The 20,990-nt window shown below is 51.6% G+C and overlaps 1 protein-coding gene across 4 annotated transcripts in view; it reads right to left on the reverse strand.

Annotated features, from left to right (window-relative positions):
• The window catches only part of TPST2 (tyrosylprotein sulfotransferase 2), a 42,006-nt gene extending 27,364 nt beyond the window's left edge, over positions 1–14,642 (reverse strand). For all 4 annotated transcript variants that reach the window (XM_065417615.1, XM_065417617.1, XM_065417611.1 and 1 more), the window contains exon 1: positions 14,577–14,642. The gene's annotated coding sequence lies outside the window, so the exon portion shown is untranslated. The remainder of the gene's footprint in view (positions 1–14,576) is intronic.
• Between the last annotated feature and the right edge of the window lie 6,348 nt (positions 14,643–20,990).

The following is a 20,990-nucleotide window of genomic DNA, read 5'->3' on the forward strand; positions in this document are numbered from 1 at the left end:
CCATCACTGGTAATTAGTAACAATGATCAATGATGGGATATTAAAAGTTACTACAGAGAACTTTTTTCCAGAGGGTCTGGCTGGAGAATCTTGCTCGCATGCTCGGGGTTCAGCTGATTGCCATATTTGGGGTCGGGAAGGAATTTTCCTCCAGGGTAGATTGGCAGAGGCCCTGGAGGTTTTTCGCCTTCCTCCGCAGCATGGGGCAGGGGTCGCTTGCTGGAGGATTCTCTGCGACTTGAAGTCTTTAAATTATGATTTGGGGAATTCAACAGCTGAGTCAAGGGAGAAAATTATTCCAAGAGTGGGTGGGTCAGCTTTTGTGGCCTGCATCATGCAGGAGGTCAGACTAGATGATCATAATGGTCCCTTCTGACCTTAAAGTCTAAGAGTCTATGAGTTGTAATGGGTTAGCCCTGAAAAGACATTCAGTGCTGACAGATTAGTGCATTTCTGCCACCTTTCGGAAGTCATTTGTACATAGATGTTGCCCGCTTTAACCTGTAAATAACACGGATTCCTTTTTCCTAGTTAATAAATCTTTCATTGGTTTATTACAGGACTGGCTACCAGCATTGTCTTTGGTGTGAGAGCTGAGGTACACATTGATCTGGGTAAGTGACTGCTCTCTTGGGACTGGGAACAACCTGAATATTTTGCCATTTTTGGTGTAAGTGACCGTTTATCGCTAAGTCCAGGTTGTCTGGGTGGCAAGAGAGATGCAGTGCCCAAGGGGACTGTCTGTGACTCCATGGTGACATAGGTGCCGACTTCTTCTGGCGCCGGAGGGTGCTCGACCTCCCTCTGCCCCCAGCCCCGACTCCACCTCTGCCCCGCCTCCTCCCCTGAGCGCACCACGTTCCCACTCCTCCCCCCTCCCTCCTGGAGCTTGCTACAGCTGTTTGGCGGCGGCAAGCGCTGGGAGGTAGGCGGAGGAGCGGGGACGCGGCACGCTCAGGGGAGGAGGCGGAGGTGGAGGCGGAGGTGAGGTGGGGAGCTTGGCTGCCGGTGGGTGCAGAGCACCCACTAATTTTTCCCCGTGGGTGCTCCAGTCCCAGAGCACCCATGGAGTCAGCACCTATGCATGATTACAGTAATCCAGGAATTCACATTTGTAGTTTGGTTAAATTTAATTGTAGAAAAAAAAAAACCAGTTTGGGATGTTTTCCCTGAAGTAGGCACTGCCCCGGCCATGAACCACTCCAGGCAGCGTGACACAGACTACATCGAGGGACGGGGTTTGGCTTTGCTATAGAAACTCCACTTCCTGGCAAATTCTTCCTTAGGTCAGCATAGTTACAGTGCTTGGGGTGTGGATTTTTCACCCCCTTGAGCACCAGAGCTATCTTCATCTTAATTTGAAGTGTAGACCAGGTCTAAGGTTTGGGGAAACTGTTTCCTTCTATTTTGATCTGAGCCATTTCCTTCCTCCCCTTCTGCAGTTTGTGTAACGTGCTAACGAGCCTCTGCTCTGTGAGGGTGAAGCTGCTCAAACTCCCCCCCAAGTTGAGTTTTCAGGCTACACAGGGTTTAACAGATGTTTCCATATACCATTGCTTTTCCATTCCCTGCCTTTACCTCCCCTTGGATTACTCAGTCTGCTCCAATTAATCTCCCCAGAAAGACAGAATTTGCACTTCATCCAGCTCTCCTGCAGAGCTCACTCTGTCTTCAGCCTGGTCTACATTTAAAAATTAGACTGACCTAGCGGCATTGCTCACGGCTGTGAAAAATTTCATGTCCTAAGCACTGTAGTTTGGTTACCTAATGCCCAGTATAGACCAGGCTAGATGGACAGAAGGATTCTTCCACTGACCTAGCCAAAGGTGGATTAACTACAATGACCCCCCCAAAAACTCTTCAGTCACTACAGGAAGTGTCTACACATAGCCGCAACACCACAGATGTGCTGCTGTCGCATACACATGCCTTTTGTCTGCACCCATTATCTGCTTTCCTAGCAGTTGAACACCAGCCTGATCAGAAGTGGCACAAGAACAATTATTTCTGGGATGGGAATTACTTCTCGACTATTAAGTCCTGCTGAACCTTTAACTATGTTGAGACTTTACGCACGCTGCCAAAACAATGCATTCAAGTGCAGTCAGCTGTATGAGAAATACAAACCAATATGGAAGCTTCAGATTAACAGTTCTAAGAGTTATGCTTCTAGGATTAGCAAGTGCTGAACACATAGCTACCGAGAAAGGTGAAGCGAGACAGCATGCTAGGAACACGTTCACCTCATAACACTCAGCTAGAGCATTCACTCCTTGCAGTTCTGTTCCTGCCCTGGAAGAGGAGATGGAGGCCGGAGTCATTTGAGAAAAGAACTAAGAACCCAATTTCATTCTATTTTAATTCTGTATAATTCCTGGAGCTTTCACAGCTATATGATTAAGAATAGTCAATAATGAAGGAGAATACTGACTACAGCACAGAGAAATACAAGACACAAAAAGTCAACTTCAAGGTCTCAGATCGTATCTTCATGGTGCTCAATGGTCTGGCCCCAGGATACCTAAACGAGCTGGAAACTCTAGGATAAGGACCGTGGTTGACAACTCTTGTTCCTCTGGCCCCAGAGTAAAGCTTCTTGGGGCAGGACACGGCACTTTCTCAGGGGCCGCCAAGACTGGAATGAACTCCTCCAGAAATTAAGGACCATCACAAACCTAACAACTTCTGCTCCTAGTGCAAGATCCATTGCTTCCACCGGGCTTCGCTAACACACACACTGCAGCATAGGCATTAAAAATAACTCCCCCAAATCCTACCAGAACAGAACACTCCACTGCACACACAATCCCCTCCATCAGACCCAGCAAACCACACATGACAGATGTTCACCACAACACTTAATATCTGACTGGAAGGTGCTGAGATACTACATTGACGAAGGCATGATAAGAACCAACAGACCAGAACAAGAGCATCTCCGAGACGGACAAGTAACTCTGGCAGGAAACCTTTTGACTTGTTTAAATTACACTCCCTAATGAGAACACACCAAGCCAGGACAGGCTGAAATTGACAGAGTGTGTATGAAGTTGGGGCAGACGCTAGGGCACCAAAGAAACATGGAATTAATTAATAGTAAAATGACCTTGGTCGGACCATTTTGAGAACAGCTTGACTATATTTAACGGTCTGGATTTGGGCTCTCTGTTTAGGGAACTGACAAACAGGTATACACAGTAATACAGATTAAAACTTTTTCCTACTTGATAGTTTCCTCCCCCTCCAATAAATACATCAGCTTTTCTAGCTTCTTGATTCTCTGAATGGAAACTGCCCAACAAATAATGAAGAAAGATGCTGACCGAAATAAAGTCTCAGACTCTTCTGTTTCTATGGTTCCCATATTAAGCACTTAATCACAAGTCCAGTGCATGGAAAATAATTTATACCCAGTAACGATGGTGTGAGGGGAAAAAGATATAAATACTCAAGAGTAAAGCAGGGTAAACCAATCTCCCCCACTAAAATTCTTCTTTCCCACGCCCCCCCCCCAAAAAAAAAACTCAGCAGAGAGAAATGAAGGAGTAGTGACCCAAGTACGAGTAAGTACTAGACACATGCTGCAGTCCATTAGTGCACCACGCTGTCTGGAAATGTCCGTCAGGTTGAACAGCAAGTGTTGTGCATTTGTAGAGCCGAATACATTAAAAATCCTCTGTGGTGCAAACGGAACGTAGGATGAAGGCTGAGCCTGAGCCAATAACGTATGTGTCACTAAAAAACAAATGACTGGAAGTACGGGAAACACCCGTCACACACAGCTCTGGCTGCTGGAACAAGCCTCACTTGAGTCATCTTTACATGCAGCATTAAGGGTCTTCACATTTACTAGCAATTTTTTTTTTTTTTGTATAAATCCTACCTTACCCCCAAAAACCTCAACACATTCCCCACACGGATGGAAGGCTAAAGTTTGTCTTGTGCACCTGCGTGGGGCAAAGGGGCTGCTAGATAAAACCATTTAATTTCTGCCAAAAGCTTTTTCAAATCCACATGCCAAGTGTTAAGAACCAGCTCTCTCTTATTTGTACGCGCAGGAGTTGGCAGTTGCAAATTAAGGGCTATTTTTGTACCAGAAAATCCAAAGACACAAATTTAAATGAAAAACAACAAAATCTTTTATTTCCCAAGGCAGCAAACTGCAACCGCTCAAAGACCCCTTTGTCAGCTACTGGTACGGCCTGGGACTGCAGTTCTGCTAATGCACCTAACCCTATTAACATCCAGTGTCGGGGCGCTCTGTTACCGAGGGTGTCGGATACTGAACGAGAGGGAAAAACAAGGCAATGACAGTTGTGGTCATTAAAACAATCCTGACATTTTTTGTAAGTATTGGGGTGTAAACCCCTCAAATCCATGGACTCAGAGCCTTGTGCAAAGGTAAGCATCTATCTCCATTTTAAAGGCTGCACAGAGATGTCACACAGCAAGCCAGTGGCAGAGCCAGGAATAAATGGTCCTGGCAAATTGCAGTTTGGGAATTCTGCCTCCGTAAGACTTCCTCCTCCTTGTGTGTGCAAACATTTATTCTTCAGCGTCTGCCCCAAATTGCTGCAGTGCTGCTGGGTGCTATTAATCAGCACCTTAGAGGCGGCTGCATTGATGTGTACGAGAGTGGAAAGAACTGGCCTCTGCAGACAGATTGTGAAGTTGGCTGAGCCCTTATGCTAGCGCTCGATTAAGCTTTGGTTACCTAGTAAAAGCTAATCGCCATCATGTTTTAGTGCTTTCGGAATGTCATGAACATCAGCGAGAACAGGCTGAAGCGTCATTGTGGGGAGAGCCATCTGGCTCTTTTGCTGTGTCCTTTACCCCTGGAATCTAACAGGCGGGCATGGACCACCACCAGAAATGCACAGACATGTGTCCGCACACCTGGCCTGATTTGCCAAGTTCCTGAACAGCTGAAAGAAGCTTCACTAGCAGGAGCTGTGGACGCTCAGCACCTCTGGGGGTAAAAAAATAAAAATATCAGAGACATTGTGTGTCCAATGAAATTTCAAGGCCGTTGTGGAAAAGGATCTTGTCCTCCTCTAAGCATTGTGCAGCACCAAGCACACTGCAAGTGCCCAGTGAGCAATAAGCGTTCAAAGAACAATTTATCAAAATACTATTCAGCCAGCAGCTCTGCATTTGGATTTGTGAATGGAACAGATTAGCAAAGATGTGCTTACTTCCAGGCCTTACATTATTGTTGCATTCTGTTCAATTTTACTGAACTCTGAACTGAGTGACATTTAACATAACACCCATTGCCCTTCATTGAATGGAGTTTGTCGTTACAAACACAGTTTTAATGAGCTGTCAGTTACTCAGGCAAATGAAACAATGGTGGTTTGACACACCCACTGTTGGTTTTCTCAAAAGGCTATGAAATAACTATACTAAATTTTCATTAAACTGTCCTGATCTCTGCTTTGGCCATCTATGATCTCAGATCAAAACATCCCTAAATTCATTGAAAGGAACCCAAAACAGGACGTCGCCCTATGGAGAAACATGAATAATTGCAGGGTGTTTAAACGTCCTACCTACGGGCTCAGCTTTAGGAAATCTGCTGAAGAAGAGTCATGATCGAGTTGGAATATCCAGAAGAAAAAAGCGATATTCCAGAACTGGGGGCTGCAACATTGTGCACAGACGACAGTCCCAGATGTACACATCCCCTTCTAATCCAGTCGGGGGTTCTAAACACTCAGGCACAAACTCCTCCGAGACGAGGCAATGTCAGCTTTCTGCTCCTCCAAGTGAAGAAAAAAAAATTCAAACCAGACAGCAGGGTCGGCGTTGGACTCGCTGGGGCCCAGGGAGGAAAGCCGAAGCCCGAGCCCTGCCGCACAAGGCTGAAGCCCCAGCCTGAGCAACACATCTTCCTGGGGCCCCGGGCAGTTGCCCTGCTTGCTAACCCCCTAACACCGGCCCTGGCTTTTAAGTTACTGGATATGCAGGAAAACAGTTGTTGCGGCACAGGCGGGCCGAGGAAGTTTTATAGCGTGTTGGGGGCCCCAGGAAGAAAAAGGTTGAGAACCCAGGTTTAGGTTTCACCCAGGAGCCATCAGCCGGATGTGCAGAACTGCTTCTTCTCCAGGCAGAGAGAAGGGGAGGAATTAAGTTATGGATTCCACAGGGGCCCATCTTTATAATCCTACCCCTGCCATTTTTGCATTTACCAGAAAAACCAATAAGACAGGACACGTCCTAAACCAGTCAAACCCTTTCATCCCATGCTCCTGGCACAGCTACATTCTCGCCAGCAGATCCATCTCCAAAGCCACGGAGGAACAGGAGCCCCAGAAAAATCCCAGCTCCTTCTGTCTCTGTGATTACAGTGTTGTTGTTATTGGTCTGTAACTCTCCTGGACCCAAATCTGAACCAAATTGCTGGCAATTATCTCCCCACTGAGAAATGTCTCAGTGCTACAACAACTTGTGGGTTCTCAGGTTTTGCTTTGAACTCACTTGGCCATGAGCACAACCTGGAAACCAGCTGCTTGTTCTTAGCACCCCAGGGCTAGGCACAAATGCTTAATGCAGCAGAAGGTTCTTTTGTTATCAGTCATTCATGCTGTAAGAGCCTGGGACAAGGGACAAGCTGATCAAAGGATACACACAGAGAAGGGATACACTTCTACACAATCCAGGGCTAGGGAGACGTAGCCTCACCTCTGCGCTATTATCCCACGTTATCATACAACAAAACTCTAGTTGCTATAAACCACTCCACATTATGCAAGCACAAGTTAGGGCTGGCACAGAAGTGCTAGAATTGGCAATCAAGATGAACTACGCTTCTTTTGGCTTCGGAGGAGGAGTCTCTCCAAACTGGTAGACAATTAAACAAAGGCAGGTGTTTAAAAGAAGTGTAGAGTACAATTTTGCAAGCTTTCCTGGAGCCAAAACATGCAGAGCAGTGAATAGCAGGCTCCCTAGAAAGGTCCTGCATTGTAGGTAATTACCTACATTTCCAGGCTTATCAAACCTAAAGTAAAAAATAAATAGGGACCGTGCACAAATAGACATTCTGTTAAGCCCTGAATGCTGACAATAAGCTTCCTAAAGGAATGGGCCCATTTGAAGATTCATCTGTGCAGTGCCAAATAAAACTGCCTGCTGAGTACTTATTTTCTTTCTCTAAAAAAAATTCTGGATATTTTTTGGATTTTCTAATGTTTCACGTAATCCTGCATCTACCTCCTAGAGACTCAGCATGTCCGTAACAAGAAGCTATTCTAGTCTCACCTATTCCTTAGGATACAACACCCAGTTCAATGCTTTAAACCGACAGTCAGGTGCACCATGGGCAGCAGCAAGTCAAGCTACGCAACACCTTCCTCACCACCGTATCTCAAGCCCTGTGCTGCGGGGACCACTGCCAGGAGTTCAATCTGGGCATCTCCCCCGAAATTGCCAGCAAAGGTGGCGACGGGGACAGCCGCTAGCATGACGCGAACACCTGCCCACTCAGTAAGGCAGCTGCTGGGTCTGCAGTCTCATACCAAATTTACTCCGCAAATGGTTTATAGCATAAAACAATAATGGCAGAGGAAGAGACTCAGATGCAAGCAAGAGATATGTTCCGGGACCTGAAAGGAAACAGTGCGGCAGGAAGACAGTCCCCATCAGATAGTAATCAGTGTCTTTTGATGAACCTGGAGGTGGCGAAGCTTCACATCCTGTCCCCCAACCCATCCCTGCCCCCTTCATTACAGTTATTGTCACTAAAGCTGCCTCGTGTGTTCAGTCTCGGCAAGCTGTTTTGGGGGGTTGTTTTCACGCCAGAACAGCTACCTACGGGTTCTTCAAGATGTTACAATCCCACTTTGCTGGAGGGAGGGAGAGGCAAAAAACGTACTGAAGCTGAGAGACACAAAACAAACATAGGCAATGCTTAAAAGGAGGCGCAACCTCAAGCAAGGAGGAGCTCCAGTGCCCTGAGGTTCAAACTTCAGATTAGGAGCGCTCAGTGAAAACCAGCCCTAGTACCGCGTCTACAGAACAAGGGCATGTGCTCTATTTTTACCCTTTCACAACTTCTCACGTGGACCCTGCTGAACTTTAGTCTCCGGCCTGGGCCTGGCTCCTGCCAATGGGATTTTTAAGAACTAAAAAGCAATCAAGAGTTTCTGGATACGGAAAGACCCGCAGCCTGAGTCTTGGGAAGGATGGTGCTGATGTAGCTCTGTGGACTCAGTCACAGCTGCAGAATCAGACAGCTACACTGCCTTTCCGTGCCCTCAAACCAAGCTGGCGAGCGGGCTCTTAAAGAGAATCCACTAGCTTAGACACTGAGGGGCCTGAGGGGATGGGTCCCAAGTAAGCTGGGTCCTTGAGGAATCCAAACAGAAGGGGAGCAGAACTCAGCTCCCACACGCTCTCCTCAACTCCACTTCCCTGGGGAAACGCAGCAGTCACACCTGGGGGGCTGGAGAACACGGAAGGGAACAAAGGAGCTGTCAGAAGCTTGGGAGTTACCCCAGGCACTTCCAGAGAGTCCAGGACGTAAGTTGTTTGTTGAGCAAAGAGCACGTGCCCAGCTCTGTACAAAAAGCTGAAAAACACTGTCCCCACAGCACAAGTTCATCTTCAGCAAGGCTGCGTCCACAGCAGTGCCTGGCCTGACATGAGGCCACCACCTCGTAAAGAACGGATGAGGCAGGAATAGCTTCCTCCATTCGTTAGAGAGAAGCAGGTGACCTTCCAAATGGGAGGAGGGCAATAACAACCACGGCTTTACAGAGCTGATCACTTCTCTCTGCTCTTGGATTAATCCTTGTTCCTTGGCAAAGACGGAGAGATGCACCAATGGGGCAACAGGCAGGAACTACGTTCCCCCGACTGCTTGCCTCACCCATGCTCCAAAGGCTATCTGAGCTTTGCAATGCAGCAAAAGAGATTATTGAAGAAGCTGTCAGCCCAGAAATGGATAGTAGCTCTTTCCACCCTTTACTATGTGGGAGAAATAACTAACAGTTACCAATTATGCAGGAGGGCTACTTGCTCTCCATGCTTTGGCCTTGAACAGAGGTTTAAAAAAAAAAAAAAAAGTTTTGCAGACAATATAATGAAAGCTGCAGCCCATTTCTAATGCCCCCAGATCACCCCCTTGCAGTACTAGTCCACAGGACTATGTCACTAGTGCTAAAACCACCCAAAAAGATTCAGGTGCCAAAGAGCAGTTACTGGCCGTTCATTTTATCAGATTCTTGCTCGCAATGGCATATAAAATCCCCATAGTACGGGGGTAATGGCAGCAGCTTACCAGGCATCAGGAGTGTCAGGGAGTAAAAATTCTAGCCCATAATATTTAAATATTTTCTCTAAACAGTTCAGTCATTGTCAGTATCGAGGCTGAGCGGATCATTCAGAACACCACATTTATTAACTGAACTTCGCCTCCATTTACAAAATGTTCATGAGCAGAGTGTGAAATTCTCGTAAGTATTAGTTATCTGGGAAGTCGCTCCCAAATCTGTCTGGCACTTGTCTTCCTATATGAATGGGTCACAAGCAGTTTGCTGCAAATATTCAATACCTGAACTTCAGAACTTGGGCCACGCTGGTCACCTTCACAGGCGATATGGTACTATTTCTGTTCCCTCGTGGGATGACAGATGTAGCTAGTCACGGGAGTGCAAATTATATTCAAAAGATGCTAGTCAAAGCTGGCTTTTCATGGAACATTTGGTCTGGGCAAGATTTCATCTCAGTTAAGCTAGACTGCTGCATTAGTCACAAAGAAGTGACCACAAATTTGTTTTTGAATTTGGATGTTATCAGAAATCTTCCTCAACTTTCCACTTGATTCTAGTCACCACTCTCGTGCGAAACCCCTTCTGACAAGTTTCAACACTCTGCTGTGTGACGGGGAGGGGTACATCTAGGAAATGGCAGTGAGTACCTGTGACCAGCTTAGAGTGGGGAAAAGAAGAGGGAACTCGAATTGTGAAGCAGCTTTTAGAGAATAGACAGGAAAATGAACACAGCAGCAGGGACTGTTGTGACAAAGTGCAGGCCCAAATGTCTGAATATCCCCAGTGACCAGCAGGCAGTCAGCTGGGAATGTGCCACAGGAGGCACAGAAGGGCTGTAATTCTGGCCACACGCACCAGGAATTTGAAGTTGTGGAGGGAATATATTGAATTTGTCTCTCACCTCCTTCCTACACTGTATTGCAAGATGCTGCCCACACAGAGAGCGAGCAGCAGATGCAGGCACAGTTTTAGTGAGAGGTTTAGGGAGGAAGTGGCTGGGGGTGGTGAAAGAGCTCCAAATAGGGGGGGAAGCAGCATGCTCAGTGTTAAAAAGCCTCTCAGATGTTCACTGTTGAGTCATGCGAAGGCACAGCTCACAAGCTGCCCTGTGTCAACAATCTGCGTGTGAAAGAGGGAAAGAGAGACTACAGACTATTCCTCCACTGCAGGAGGAAAAATGAAGCCCAAATATTTGAGAAGAGGCGTTCCACAGGAGCACCTCAGTATGGTGCATAGCACTGAGTGAGCCCAAACCCAGAGAAAGCTTCTCAGCACCAAGCTTCTTAAATCCGCACTAGGCGAGAGAGAGTTAGGGGATGTCCCACAGATCTGCCAGATCTAGTTGTTTAAGCCCTGGCCATCTTTGGGCTGCTCTGCTCAGTGCGCAGAGTACCATTTTTCCAGGTGTGGGTCTGCGGTCTGTACCTGCAGATTTAGGAGGAAAAAGATGGGCCAGGCACTTCTGCCAAGGTCAAATTTCTGTTGTCAAACTTCATTTCCCTGTCTCTCTTGAGCAGAGAGTTAGAACAGTTTTCACTGATACGCTGAAAAAAGCAGCAGGTGAAATAACCTGCCTCCAGCAAGGGAAAGGGAGTTACTCCTTCACCTTTCGGTAACTCAGGCTAGGTCTACACTACCCGCCTGAATCGGCGGGTAGAAATCGATCTCTTGGGGATCGACTTATCGCGTCTCGTCAGGACGCGACAATCGATCCCCGAATCGACGCGCTTACTCCACCAGCGGAGGTGGGAGTAAGCGCCGTCGACTGGGAGCCGCGGCAGTCGATTTTGCCGCCATCCTCACAACAGGGTAAGTCGGATCTGATACGTCGAATTCAGCTACGCTATTCGCGTAGCTGAATTTGCGTATCTTAAATCGACCCCCCCCTGTAGTGTAGATGTAGCCTTAGAAACTAGCATCCTACCTTCACTGAACAGAAGTTGGAGGGTTACCGGCAGGTCATCAATTGCAAAACTAAACATCTTTCTACATAAAATCCTGAGTTATGCAAGGCAGGTTTGGTTGGGCTACCACATCACACACGTTCTGGGAACCCTCCTACCCCACTACAGTTACGTGTGTTCACTGCCAAGTTCCAGAGAGCATGATACCTGAATGGATCATCTGCTAGAGCCAGCCAATCACCCCTTCCCATTTGCAGCAGCATCAGGCTATATTCATTAATTGGCTATGCTTGTTAGTTAACTAAACTATGTAACAAAGGGATGGTGCCCTTCAGACTCCGATTTGCCAGTCCGCAGCTATTAACATGCCTGCTTGTACAAAGCCACCAAGAAAGGAGGGAAGTGCCCACACAGACACATGTGTGAGGGTGTAGGGGGAGGGAATGGGAGAAGCAAACTGCAAGGCAGTGTTAATTAGAAAGCCAATATCCATCACAGGAGGGCAAATCACAAGGTGAATGCTTTACATCATTCTAACACAAGAACAAAGAGACTTCCCCCAGCCAGAAGTGGAATAGGGCAATGCTGGTAGGCAGCAGTGAAAGGAGAGTGCTTTGGAGGAATAACACCTCATGTTCTTAGCTCTCTTGCTCTACCAGCATCTGCACACTAGAGTCCTAAGGTAAGAATTTCCAGCCTCTCTACCGAGATTCTAATAGCCCCCACTTAGATCACAGATTATAAAGTGTTCCAGAAATATACCGTCACTGGATTTCCAGCTAGGCCCTGGCAATCAGGTTCAAAGACTCACAAGGGGGTATCTGTCAATATGCCAGCCAAGGACATTAGGGAAGCAAAGACACCTGGTGTAAAACTGTGATTTAAATGAGAGCCCAAGTAAAGCACTGGCTGAATCTACCTACTGTCTCCTGAGATGCTGGTCAGTTTCAGACAACTCCAGTCTCGCTTGCCCTGTCTTGTTCTAAGCAGAGGCGACCTGCTGCTCTTCAGAACAGGAAGCTTCAGTACAGAAGGAACACTGAAGGAAACCAAGCCAAAACACAGACTTGGGGGGAAAAGGAAAAGCTGAGGCTTTTTGGCACAGGTCTTACAGCTTCTCAGTTCCTGCCATATTAGAAGCATATCCCAAGAGGTGTGGGAGTTCCCCCTGTCTATGGAAGGGAGGCAGAGCTTTCTTTGCACTAGGGGCAGTCCTTCCTGAGATAAGTAAAGTTAAGAATGTTTGCAGGATTGGAGAGTACGGGCCTGGCTCTATATTACAATTTACACCAGTCTAATTTTTAAAAAAAAATTTTAATTACACCAGAGCAAATCCTGTGTGGACACAGTGAAGTTAATTTAAACTTGGCTTATAACAATTTAGCTTAAAGTCAGTAAGGAATCTCAGTCTCTTTTGAGAAAGCAGAAGGCGGGGGAGGGAATGGCAGACTGTTGATTTCTGGTCAGAGACTGGGTGAACCAATATAGATCATCCTGTTTTAAAAAAATAAGTTAGTCATTTTCTGCTCATTTGCACATGCATCAGTCTGCAGCCTGACCCACAAAGGCGGCATGAAGCTGGGGCTGCAAACTTAATGTGAGAAAGAGGCAACCACAACACCACCCTGCACTTTAAATACATTTACACCAAAAGATTGAGTGGTCTCCAGCCTCCTGTTCAAATCAGCATTTTGCACTGGAACACTGTTAGGGCTTCAAAGAGAAGCACATACACCCACTGTCTTTATTGTAATGAAACTGAAGGGAGTATTACATAAGAGTCAGGTCAGACAACGAATAAGACACAGATGCTTGTCTAAACTACTGTATTCACTGTTGCTACCACCAGTTCTGGGTTATGGCTACCATGTTTGCTACTATACACACAGCCTATATGCTACTAGGAAGGCAGTGGAGAAACACCAGGCAATAGCCCAAAACTGAATTATGGGAAGTGTGTTGTCACATTTTGAGATTACATTACTCTTTTTTGCCGCTCCTTCCTCTGCTCACTTTAGGCATCAGCTGTTAATAAAAGCAGCAAAGACAACACCACTGCACACCACAATTTGTCAGTCAGAAAAAATACCAACATTATAATATGGATTTAAACCCTCAAAGCCAAAACCAAGTGAATTCACAATCAGGCTCTCCCCTTCATCCTCCCTCCCGTGCCAAGATATTAAAACGCATGCATTATGTATGCTCTCCTGCTGTCTGAGAGCATATAGACACTTCAGCCTGACCCGCCAGTGCCCTTGATTGTGTGCCCCTCAGACAAACCTGAACATAGCTGGCTTTGGGGAGGAGGGAGAGGGAAGGTGCCTCTGTTGCACTGGAGATTTAGGGGAACTGGGCAGCATTCTCCATTCCCAGCCCTTATTCTGGGTGTTGCTGATCTGCATGAACTGGGCGTGTTAACGCTGGGCCATAACAGTGCCAGGGCTGCCCAAGAGTGACTGGCAGCCAGGGGGGGGGGGGGGAGCAGTTATCCCCACCCCCACATCTGCACACACGCCAGCCCCGGAGCTGAGCAGGGGGGGCGCAGGCTGTACCCCGAGCCCAGCAGCCTGCCGGAGTCAGAGGGGCAGCGCCAGCCAGTGACAGCATCTCCCCTGCAGCCAGGGCAGCCAGGCGGGCAGAAGGGGTAGGCAGAGGGGCAGCCCTCCGGCAAGACCGGGAGCAGGACTGAAACTGACCTAGGAAGCACAGAGGGGGGGCGCATAGGGGCTCCGCGCAGGGGGGGGGGGTCGCAGGAGAAGGAGCAGAGGGCACATGGGGGCTCCAGGCAGCAGAGGGGGCGCGGGCAGGGGGCACACGGGGGCTCCGTGCAGGATTCCGGGGGGGGGGGGGGGCGCAGAGCAGGGCAGGGGGCGCACGGGGGCTCCGCATAGGGGGGGCGCAGGGACGCGCAGGGCTCCGGGGGGGGGCCCGCAGGGCAGGGAGCGAACGGGGGCTCCGCGCAGCAGAGGGGGCGCAGAGGGGCACAGGGCTGCGCGCGGGGGGCGCACGGGGGCTCCGCGCGGGGGGGGCGCGCAGGGACGCGCAGAGCTCCGCGCAGGGCGGGGGGCGCACGGGAGCTCCGCGCAGCAGAGGGGGCGCACGGGGGCGCAGGGCGGGGGGCGCACGGGGGCTCCGCGCAGCAGAGGGGGCGCAGGGACGCGCAGGGCTCCGCGTAGGAGGGGTGCACGGGGGCTCCGTGCAGAGGGGGCGCAGGGACGCGCAGGGCTCCGCGTAGGAGGGGTGCACGGGGGCTCCGTGCAGAGGGGGCTCCGTGCAGAGGGGGCGCAGGGACGCGCAGGCCGGGGGGCGCACGGGGGCTCCGCGCAGGAGAGGGGGCGCAGGGGGGCGCAGGGCTCCACGCAGGGGGGGGGCTCCCCCCGCTCTCTCTCTCACTCACCAGCCCGGCAGCTCCCGCCGCCCGGAGCCTCCAGCCGCCGGCCCGGAGCAGCGCGAGACGCGGCGACGTCACACGCACGAGGGGCCGGGATCCCCGGGACAGCCGCCTCCGCCCGGCCGGGCCCGCAGGGGCGGGGGCTGCGCCCGGGGCCGTCGCCGTGTCTGGGTGCGCGCGCGCATCCGGAGGTGCCCGCGCGGGGGGGCCGGTGTGTGCCCGTGTGCAGGCAGCCGAGAGTCTTGGGTGTGCGCGCACGTGTAGCTGTGTGTGCGCAGTGCATGTGGTGCACGTGCACCTATGTGTGTGCACCTGTAGATGTGTGTGCACGTGTGCACGCATGTGTGTGTTTGTATGCAGTGCATGATGTGAGGTGTGTGTATGTGTGTGCACGTGCAATACGTGTGTGTGCACACGCATGTAGCTGTGTGCATGCACGTTTGGTGCATGTGTGTGCACACGCATGTAGCTGTGTGCATGCACGTTTGGTGGGTGTGTATGTGTGTGAATGCATGTGTGGTGCGTGTATGCATGCTAATGGACGGCACACGCATGCACTGCTCTCAGCAAGTGTCTTGGCATGTGCATGTGTCTGACGAAGTGGGTATTCACCCACGAAAGCTTATGCTCCAATACTTCTGTTAGTCTATAAGGTGCCACAGGACTCTGTCACACGTTGGTTCTGTTCTCCCCCCTGTGCTGCGTTAGAGGATGGGGAAAGCACCTGCGGTGAGCACCCTGCAGCTAACCACACAGCCCGTCCGGCTCTCCTATCTGCCACAATCAAGTAGACCAGCAGGACCTGACTCTTATTATTGTCCAATGTTGTGGCCTTGCCTCCCCGGCCTGCTGCTGGCTGGCACTGCTGCTGCGTTCCCTCTGCCAGGCAGTGGACACGGTGCCGGGCCATACTCACCTTCGCTTGCACTGGTCTCCCCTTCCCCAGGCTGGCCACGCTGCCTCCTCTGGGCCCCACAAACTCAACTGCAGAGGCCCCAAGTGTCTTTCCGCACCAGGAGCCGCACACATCAGAATGGCCATGGCCATAGGAGCTAATGGTTGTCTTCACTTCCTGCCCAAAGCAGAGCAGAGAAGCCCTGGCCGGAAGCTGCCCTGACGCCCTCTCTGGGGCTACCGTCCGCTGCTCAGTGCGGTGTAAAGAGCCATTTACGGGGTACACGTTACTGGTTCCACAACAGCCAGGAACCAGGCGCCTATTCCTGAGAGCCATGTACTGGCCCCTTTATCGATTAGCTAATTGTTACCTATGGCCAGATACAGAGCAGGCCGTAACAATGGGTGTGGCCAGGGCTGGATTAACCTTTTGTGGGCCTGGTGCGAAACATATTTGTGGGCCCCCATGGGGGCAATGGAGCATGGTGTGGGGGGGGGGGGTCGGTCCCTGGAGCAAGGGGCCAGCCAGGGGCAATGGGGCAGGGCATGGCAGGGGCGGCCCCGCTCCACCCAGCCCAGTGCGAAGGCACTAGTTACAAACCGGCAGTTGCCAGACGCACAATGGCCCGTCCGGTCCTGTGCTGCCAGCGTGCCCCTTCCCCTCAGGGGTGGGCCCATGCCGTGCCACACAGCCCCCCTGATGGAGGGGTGAACTCCAGCTGGAGAATACACAGCCCCGCGGCTGGCACTGACCCAGCTCAGACGCTTAGCGATAGAGTGCTGCTGTGGTGGGTGAGCAGCAGGAAGGGGTAGCTACCCCAAGAACGTGCCTAGCATCTCAGACGGGATCCTACTCAGGGCAGCTAGCCCCTCCGACCGCCCCCTCCCTGGCAGCTACGCCCATTATCCTTAACACACTGACTGTAGCTAGCATAGGGCTGTCTCCTCGAGCTGCTCGAAGTGCAGGCATTCCACAGACAGCGAGATCTCGGCATCCATGACGCTGCGTTGCTTAGTGCCCCAGATGCCTGACCAGGGCATTGAAACAACCAAAGAAGAGACTCTGGCTAGATCTACACTACCACTGATGTTGCTATAACTTACATCGCTCTGGGGGGTGAATAAGCGACATAAGTTACACTGACCTATGTCCACACCACCTAGCTACCGCTGCTGAGAGGGGGTGGATTACTTAAATCAACGGGAGAGCTCTCTCCCATTGGCTTAGAGCGGCTACACTAGAGAACTTACAGCGATGCAGCTGCAGCACTGTAAGCTGTCTAGTCTAGCCATAGCCTATGTCAGACAATCGTGGGTTGTATTCTATACAACGTTTCTCCTGGGGACGGACCTTGCGGAGCTGAATGGCTTATAGCCACGTGTCATTCAGTGGAGTTTTAGGCCTGGTCTACACTAGACAATTAGGTCAGTTTAACATAAAAACTACCTCAGTTATTGCCTTTGGTTGGTATCAAACCAGCTAGACAGCAACGGTTTAAATCTCACCTTTGGAACATACAATCAGAAGGGAGGAGGAATGACATCTGATAACTAAATCCCCTTGTCCAAGTGGCGGTTGCCAAAGGTACTGAGCGTACTGTACCACCAGTACTGTCCCTGTGGATTGTGTCTCTCCAGTGCATTTCATACACTGTAAGTGCAGCAATTTAACAAGTTTTCCTTTCCCCATCTGCAAGCCTGTCCCTTTTGTGTCACGGTGACAAATTCAATCTTTGCCAACTGCTTCCAAGTGTCTACCTTCTAAGAGCTCTGCTGGCAATAGCGGGGACAGCAATGACCTTCCAGAAAAGCAAACTTTGCTGCTGGCATGCAGCGTGCGTGCTGATGAGGAGGACTTGGACACAGGAGGGGAAAGCGCTGTATGGCTCAGATGAGATCAAAACCCCTTAAGAACTGAAAAAAAGTTAAAATGGTGACAGTCCCAGCTTTGCCACTGACTCACTATGTAACTGCAAGGCCTTTGTTTCAGTTGTCCTCTATAAAATGGGGGTAATACTACTCACCTACCTCCTCTGGGATTAGTTAGCTAACTCACTGTGAGGATTCGGCTGTTACCGTGTGCACAGTGCTTTGAAGTATTATAAACAGCCATTAAAAAGCTCTCCGGAGAGAAGAGGAAGATGTCACTACACAAAGCACACCAAAAGGGGAGAGGAGGCGATGCTGGAAAAGCAGACTCAGTAGCAGGGCCGGCTCTCGCTTTTTTGCCGCCCCAGGCAAAAAAGCCTCCCGGCGCCCCCCCTCCCCCCACCGCAGGGGAGGGCGGCGAGCCCCGCCGGGGAGAGCAGAGCCCCGGGGGCCAGAGCGCCGGGGGGGAGGGCGGCGAGCCCCGCCGGGGCTCCGCTCTCCCCGGCGGCCAGAGGCTGTTCCGGGAGGAGGGTGGAGAGCCCGGCCGGGGCTCCGCTCTACGCGGCGGTCAGAGGCAGCGCCGGGGGGAGGGCAGCGAGCCCGGCCAGGGCTCCGCTCTCCGCGGCGGCCAGAGGCAGCGCCGGGGGGAGGGCGGCGAGCCCGTCGGGGCTCCGCTCTCCCCGGCGGTCAGAGGCTGCGCCGGGGGGAGGGCGGAGAGCCCCGCCGGGGCTCCGCTCTCCCCGGCGATCAGAGGCTGTGCCGGGAGGAGGGTGGAGAGCCCGGCCGGGGCTCCGCTCTACGCGGCGGTCAGAGGCAGCGCCGGGGGGAGGGCGGCGAGCCCGTCGGGGCTCCGCTCTCCCCGGCGATCAGAGGCTGTGCCGGGAGGAGGGTGGAGAGCCCGGCCGGGGCTCCGCTCTACGCGGCGGTCAGAGGCAGCGCCGGGGGGAGGGCGGCGAGCCCGGCCAGGGCTCCGCTCTCCGCGGCGGCCAGAGGCAGCGCCGGGGGGAGGGCGGCGAGCCCGTCGGGGCTCCGCTCTCCGCGGCGGCCAGAGGCAGCGCCGGGGGGAGGGCGGCGAGCCCGTCGGGGCTCCGCTCTCCGCAGCGGTCAGAGGCTGCGCCGGGGGGGAGGGCGGCGAGCCCCGCCGGGGCTCCGCTCTACGCGGCGGCCAGAGGCAGCGCCGGGGGGAGGGCGGCGAGCCCGGCCAGGGCTCCGTTCTCCGCGGCGGCCAGAGGCAGCGCCGGGGGGAGGGCGGCGAGCCCGTCGGGGCTCCGCTCTCCCCGGCGGTCAGAGGCAGCGCCGGGGGGAGGGCGGCGAGCCCGGCCGGGGCTCCGCTCTCCCCGGCGGCCAGAGGCAGCGCCGGGGGGAGGGCGGCGAGCCCGGCCGGGGCTCCGCTCTCCGCGGCGGCCAGAGGCAGTGCCGGGGGGAGGGCGGCGAGCCCGTCGGGGCTCCGCTCTCCCCGGCGGTCAGAGGCTGTGCCGGGGGGAGGGCGGCGAGCCCGCCGCGGCTCCGCTCTCCCCGGCGGCGAGCCCGGTCGCGGCCCCGCTCTGGGGCCGGAGCACCGCGCCGCCCCCCTCCAGGTGCCGCCCCAAGCACCAGCTTGGTGGGCTGGTGCCTGGAGCCGGCCCTGCTCAGAAGCCACAAACCCATGGTGCTGTTCAGCAAGGGAGAGGAAGGGCTCCATCCTGCTCCAGCAGCCTGCACAGCCACCACTGGGCGGAGCTAGGGCAGAAATTAGCCCCAGAAATGAGAAGCAGAAACACAAGGGACACAAGCTGGAAGAAAAGCCAAAGAAATGTGAGGGGGTGGTGGGGTGGAGAGAGCTTAGAATCAAAGAAACAATCGATTGGCTTAGCAGAAGAAACCCAAGTGAGAGACACAGGCACAGGATGGGGAATGGGTAGGAGAATGGGGCGCATCTAAACATGAGTTAAGGAGGAAGGTGAAGAGAATAAACATCAGAAAAGAGGAACCGGAACTGTCTGCTGCTCCCTAGAAAAGGGGAAATGGGGCACAAGAAAGCAGGAGGGGAACATTTGGAGAAGAAATAAAAAGTACTGGGGAAGAAAACTCCTTGGAGACCAGAATGCTTTCTGACTGATTCTAATGATTAGTGGTACCTTTCACTATTTATAGTTTCAGTCTGAATCAGCCCAGCCAGTTCCTGCAGCACTGCAAATGATGGGCCAGAAGCTCAGCTGGTGTCAAGTGGCACAGCTCCACTGCGGTCACTACAGCTATGCATTGTTAGCTGGGGATCTAGCTATGAACACCAATTGTGCTTTTGCTGCTGCAGTGGAAGGGAACAGCTATGGGTGATGCCCAGAGGGAGAAACTCACTAACGCATCAGGTTGGGGTATCCAGAAAAGTTCACCCGCTTGTACATTCCAGGCAGCATTTGGCCATGACCAGATAGCTGCAGAGTGATAACAGCTTGTTGCCATCAGCAGCTAAGTACAGCACAGTGAGTTTGACATGACTTGGTGAGCATTGTCAGAGGATGCATATCACCTGCCAGCTCTCTTTAACGCTTGCCAGGCTGGGAGTGTTTTGGACCAATCATTCTTTCATGTTTGTTTTAGTAAGCACAGGAAATCCTGTTGCTATTAAAAATAACAATCGCTAGAGCCCAGGCAGCACTGTCATTATCACTTATGATAACATCTACAACGCTCGGGTTTCTATGGGGGATTTTGCTCATTTCCCAGAATCATAGAATCGTAGGACTGGAAGGGACCTTGAGAGGTCATCTAGTCCAGTCCCCTGCATTCAAGGCAGGACTCAGTATTAGACCATCCCTGACACGTGTTTGTCTAACCTGCTCCTAAACATCTCCAACAATGGAGATTCCACAACCCCCCTAGTTGTTTCCTAATGTCCAACCTAAACCGCCCTGGCTGCAATTTAAACCCATTGCTTCTTGTCCTCGCCTCAGAGGTTAAGGAGAACAATTTTTCTCCCTCCTCCTTGTAACGACCTTTTATGTACCTGAAAACTGTTATCATGTCCCCTCTCAGTCTTCTCTTTTCCAGACTAAACAAACCCAATTTTTTTCAATTTTCCCTCACAGCTCATGTTTTCTAGACCTTCCATAATTTTTGCTGCTTTTCTCTGGACTTTTTCCAATTTGTCCACATCTTTCCTGAAATGTGATGCCCAGGACTGGACACAATACTCCAGCTGAGGCCTTATCAGCGCAGAGTAGAGCGGAAGAATTACTTCTCGTGTCTTGCTTACAACAGTCCTGCTAATACATCTCAGAATGATGTTTGCTCTTTTTGCAAAAGTATTACTCTGTTGACTTATATTTAGCTTGTGATCCACTATGACCCCCAGATCCCTTTCCGCAGTACTCCCTCCTAGGCAGTCATTTCCTATTTTGTATCTGTGCAACTGATTGTTCCTTCCTAGTTTACAAGCAGAGGTGGACATTTTCAAAAGCCAAGCTAGACATTAAAAGTGTTTGCAGCCCTGAGCAGTGAGCACTTCTCAAGACATCTGGAAATATGGCAGCAGAGTCTTTGCTTTCAGAAAGCTGCACCAAAGCACTCCTGCTGCCACACTCAGAGGGTTCTGTAGTGTTGTATATGGAGCACCTGAAGAAGCAGTTTGATGTTGGATCAAGAATCAAATGTTTTACTTTATTATTATTAATTATT

The sequence above is a fragment of the Emys orbicularis genome, chromosome 16, assembly GCF_028017835.1.
Source record: "Emys orbicularis isolate rEmyOrb1 chromosome 16, rEmyOrb1.hap1, whole genome shotgun sequence".
NCBI classification, from domain to species: domain Eukaryota; kingdom Metazoa; phylum Chordata; order Testudines; family Emydidae; genus Emys; species Emys orbicularis.